This window comes from Octopus bimaculoides, chromosome 26 (genome assembly GCF_001194135.2).
Source record: "Octopus bimaculoides isolate UCB-OBI-ISO-001 chromosome 26, ASM119413v2, whole genome shotgun sequence".
Classification (NCBI taxonomy): domain Eukaryota; kingdom Metazoa; phylum Mollusca; class Cephalopoda; order Octopoda; family Octopodidae; genus Octopus; species Octopus bimaculoides.
Genome location: NC_069006.1, coordinates 5702739 through 5708515, shown reverse-complemented (window position 1 = coordinate 5708515; position 5777 = coordinate 5702739). Strand labels below are relative to the sequence as shown.

At 34.0% G+C, this 5777-nt stretch overlaps 1 protein-coding gene across 1 annotated transcript in view; it reads left to right on the top strand.

The window, feature by feature from the left end:
• The window catches only part of LOC106872992 (E3 ubiquitin-protein ligase MIB2), a 225841-nt gene that overhangs the window by 602 nt on the left and 219462 nt on the right, over positions 1–5777 (top strand). The window lies entirely within an intron of this gene.

Sequence of the window (5777 nt, the reverse complement as noted above, 5' to 3'; positions counted from 1 at the left end):
ATATATATATATATATATATATATATATATATATATGTGTGTGTGTGTGTGTGTGTTTCTTCTGTATGTATGTATGTATGTATATATATATATGCATGTATATGAATATTTGCGTGTATTTATGACTATATGTATGTATATAGATAGCATCCCTTGTCATATATAACGTATGTGTGTGTAATATATATATATATATATATATATATCATTTGATGTACACTGTATTAAATATATAATTTGTATGTATATATGAATGTCTGAAGTTATATATTACCCTGTGTATGTATATACGAGTACATATATGTGTACCTAGACTTCTTTGTATGTATGTATAGCTATCTACATATATGTGTGTGTATTATATATGTATATATAATATTAGGGTGTATATATATATATATATAATATATATGTGTGTGTGTGTGTGTATGTATTGTCTTGTTAATCCATCGTTGATAATTAATATATTTACATAACGACACTAAGAAAGGTTGACTACCAGACTGTTCCAGAACGTGATAATTGCCTTGATGTAGGGGGTGGGGATACCGAGCTTGGGAAAGAAAGATAGCATGAAGAATATGTCTTTAATAACTTTCAATTCTTTCCTTGCTGTTGCCAACCTCTATTAACATATCTACATATTCATCAACCCGTCAACATCCATTTGACTCTAATTATATACAGCTAACACATGCATATACATTATATATATATATATATATATATATATATACATATATATACATGCATCTATATAAGTATGTGGAGGCAAAGTGTCTTTTTACAAAGCCTTCACTCGACCCAAAAGTCTTGTGAGATGATCTGCGGGAAGCCTGTTGTCTTAGGGACCATATATGTTTTTAGTTGGTGGATTTTTGTCTGCTGTCCGGTTTAGCACCAACATACCATCACCTGGTCGGTCCTGGATGTTTTTAAGTGAATTAGAATTTTGTTGCTAGGGTTCGGGGCCTAACCTTTCCCACCCAACAGTTTAGGAATCCCTGAAAAGTGTCGTCAGCTCTGCCCTACTTCTTCTCACTTTATGCCACAGAAGTGTTGAATTTGGTCTGGTGTTTACCATATGAAGCGCTATCGGCTATAAGAAAATTGAAAAGAGAGAAGCTTTTTCATTGCTATCACTCCGATTATCTGAAAATCCATAAAATATCCAGAGAGTATGTATATATATAGATGTATATACGTACGGTTTATTCGATATGGTATACTAATATTAATAATAATCCTTCTATATTTTATAGGCCGCTTTTTTTTTCACCCCGATACTTTTTGACAGGAAGAAGAATCTCGTGTTACTAATTTTCCAGTATTGGTCAATTAACATTATTTCATCTCCCCGAAATTTTTGTTGCCTGGTCGAAGAGAGGTGTGAGGGAAGCTGTGGTTAAGAAATGCAAGAAAGACGGGAAAAATCCGCCAAATACATTTGAAAAATACCCCCTTGAAAAAGCACATGATAGTAATAATGTTATTATTCATGTTTTAGAAGCAATTATCATCATCATCATCATCATTTAATTTTTTTTTAACCGCCTCCCCCCTATTTTCTGAGCAATTTCGTTGTTATTTTGACTCGATCCTGCTGTCTGTCACACCAATACACGCCACTGCAAGTCTCTTTAATTTCCTGTCATTATTATTATATTTTCTTTTTGTGGGTGAGAGGGTTTCGTCTCTCTCTCTCTCATTCTTCATTTCTCATTCTTTCTCCCTCTCTCTCATTTTCTTTTTATTAATTTTTACCCTCTCCTCCTCCGAATTTCAGGCGTTGTGCCTTTAACAGAAAGGATTATTATTATTATTATTATTGCATAATAAATGTTCACTAACAATCTGACTTTACTACTACTGTTAGTATATTACTATAATTGCTACTACTTTTTTTATGTTAATATTTGCTTCACTTCACACTTTAAAAATAGTTAAAATTATTTGGGTTTTCCTTTTTTTTTTCTATTGCCCTGCAATCTCCGGTTCTGCTTCTGTGCTTTTATTTTATTTGAATAATTTTTTTTTTCATGTTTGTGTTTTCCTTCCCCCCTCTTTTTTTTTTTTTGCATGTATGTTTGTATTATTTTCCGCTCATTATGTACATTATGGAAGAATGGGAGCGTGAAGGTGCGTGTATGTATATGTACGTATATATATGTGTGTGTATATGTATGTATGAGTGTATGTATGTATGTATGTATGCATATGTATGTACGTGTGTGAATGTATGCAAGGTATACGTGTGTATATATGTGTGTGTATGTATGAATATAGTTGTATAATTGTCTCTCTCTGTGTGTATATATATATATATATATATGTGTGTGTGTGTGTGTGTGTGTCTGTCATCTGAAAGAAAATATGATAACATAACCGGATCTTAAGGTTTCGTCGGGCAATAGACACTATTATGGTAGACTGCATTTATCAGCGAGCATCTCTCATACGTCTAAATATCTATGTAAGTCGCTTGTTACTCATCAACGGATATATATATATATATATATATATATATATATATATATATATATATATATGTATATATATATGTATATATTGCGTGTCTTGTATCAGATGTCGACTCTTTCCTTTTCGTTCTTATTTTTACTTTCTAAAAGATTTTTATGTCGAAGCCGCAAAATAATAAATTTATACACAAAACATTTGTTGAACATTTGGGTGAAAAATACCTCAGTCATATCAGTCGTGATGTACCCTGTAGAGTACTTGTCTTGATAAAATGTGCCTGTAACATATATATATATATATATGGTGGTGCAGATAAGGACGATTAGATTTGATATACATACATGAATATATACGTATAATACACGTATGCACAGTTATGTATGTATGTATGTATAACGGATTACTTGTTGTCTTTTTCATCTGTCTCTTCAGTTAATTGATTTATAGCGAAAATAATAATAACGAACCATCAATAAATATTGGATATTTGGTTTGTTGGGGGGTGGTAGAGTGGTAAACGAGGACGGGGTTGTGCGTCGAACTAAGTGTAAGGCCGATTTGTTATTTCTTGCTAAACTCCCTGATCGACGAACAGACAGACCCAGGATCATCTGTGTCCTGGCTGTGACCATCCCATCGTTTTAGTCAGTCGTATGTGCAATACATATGGGACTTGGGACCACGTATTGCTTTCTATGATTAATGTTCTTCTACCCATGACCATCCCATCTTTTGTTCAACATCTTACAGTATAAGGTTTATTCTATCTAATGTCTTGTCCATTCCTTGTTCTACAGTGACGTTCCACCCGTGACCGTTGTCTTAATGTATTAGACTGTCTAATTGTGTCTACTTAATCTAGCATGTCGTTCCTTATTTTTCTATAAGACACTGTCTAAGTGGGTCTACTTAATCTATTTCTTGTTCCTTATTTTTCTATAATGGCGTGGCGTTCCATTCGTGGCCGTACAGTCTTTATTAAGGCATAGTTATACATATGGGATCACTTCATCTCGACATGCTGGGGCACTTCAAGGCAGTGCCCCCCCCCCTCCAGCATGGCTGCAGTCCAATGACTGAAACAAGTAAAGGCTCTCTCTCTCTCTCTCTCTCCTTTTGATTACATGTACAAGGCTTTTTTTTAAACAGTAGTTGTACGGATAAAGACTACTAAATCGAGGTAGTCGTAGACTGCTGACATTGTTCCGTACCTGTATATTACAGGTATTTAATTAGATCCGAATGACAAATTAAAAAAAATCACAAAATGCACCACTGCTTAAATGGGGAAATATTTAGTCTGGCGCTTAACTGTGAAAGAAATTGAATAAGGCAAACTACAATAGACTCTCCCATTTAATCCCTTCCACCCCTCCATCGATATACTGTTGTTTAGTTTCTATTCTTTTAAGATCTATGATTGAAGACATCACTCCAGTCGTGACTCTCTCGTCTATTTTTGTGCATCCATTGACAAGCTGGGTTTTGAGGGAGATTTAGTTGCTAGTTCTAACTTGTTAAAGGACTACATAAGAGGTTTGTTAACAGAAATGGGGTCAGTGCACTCGAAACGGTTCCACCCTATTTAACCCTAGGAGAGGCTCGAATGTGTTTGGATGTCGTCTTAAATTGCCATACACACTGGTCTTACCCACTTTTTTCCTTTAGAGTTGCAAACTAGAAAATATATGGAGTATTACATGAAAATCATGCAACTACACACACATATGTGTCTGTATGTATATTTATATAACTCCTTCCTGGATTTTCATAATCGCCCCTCATTCTTTCTACGTAACTAAAATTTCACTTTTTTGTTTGTTAGAATTGAGCGATGATTCTAAAAAGGGGCTTACCACCGTTATATATATATATGGGAGAATATACAAAAAATAACAACAGACGAGGACAGGTGGTGTAAATAACAAAAGTAATTATTAGTATGACGCTCGGGAATACGGAAAGTCTTTGACGTTATATATATATATATATATATATATATATATATATATATATATATATATATAAAGTAAATAAACCCCTCCCCTCATCAGTTTTTAAATATTTATTTCAAGAAACAAAATGTCATTTGATGCATTTAAAGTCTTAACGTAGTATTTTAGCAGACATATCTTGTGCATAATACATGAAGTTCGAAGTACCAGGTAGTGACCACACATAAAACGTATAACGAGGGTTGTATACTTTTCAGGTGTGTGTGTGTAATGTTAGGTAGATGCTCTTTTTATGAGCCCGATATGTTTATGATGAGAAATTTCGAGTTACCTTTGAATAATATTGTTCCACTCTACCTAACAGTATTGAGTACTTATACCGCCCAGTGTCAGATCACATATGCTATATATATAATATAGGTACACGCATATATACAAATATATTTATATGTGCATATCACACACATATACAAATATATTTATATGTGTATATACATACATGCATACAAACGCGCCTTTTGATTAGAAAAATGCTGTGTTCATATTCAGTAACATGTAACGAAACCAGTATGTTATCAATTTAAAATATGTGTCGCGATATAACATAAGGTGGCTTAATTATATTCCATAGATAAGAGAACGGATTTCATTTTGTGTGTGTGTGTGTGTGTGTGTATTTAATGCATGTCTTTTGCTTATTTCTGTCATTGGATTGCAACCATCCTGGGGCACCGCCTTTGAAGGGTTTAGTCGAACGAATCGCTCCAATATTCGTTTTTCAGTTTTTAAAGTTTGGTACTCTATTCTATCGGTACCGTCTGCCGAACCGCTACTTAACAAGCCAACACCTGTTAACAAGCAGTGGTGGTGGACAGACATAAACTCACCGCCCCCCCACCATATATATATATGTTTTTATTTTTTTACTTGTTTGTCATTTGACTGTGGCCATACTGGAGCACCACCTTTCAGTCGAAGAAATCACCCCCTGGACTTATTCTTTGTAAGCCTGGTGCTTATTCTATCAGTTCTTTTGCAGAACGACTGTTACGGGGTCGTAATCACACAAGCATCGGTTATCAAGCAATGGGGTGGGGAACACACACACACTTAAATACATACATACGTACATCACATAACATGCGTTTTCTCCAATCCTTAAATTCTTAAATATATTCAAATACCCAAACTTTCAAGGAGTTCCTGCCTTAAAAACAGGAGCTAACCACAGTTATTTTGTGTTCTTTGCTACATTGGTTTCTATTAACCCATTTATTCTATCAGAAGAATTCTTATTCATTAAGATAGAAGAAATACACATAATTATATATATATATATAT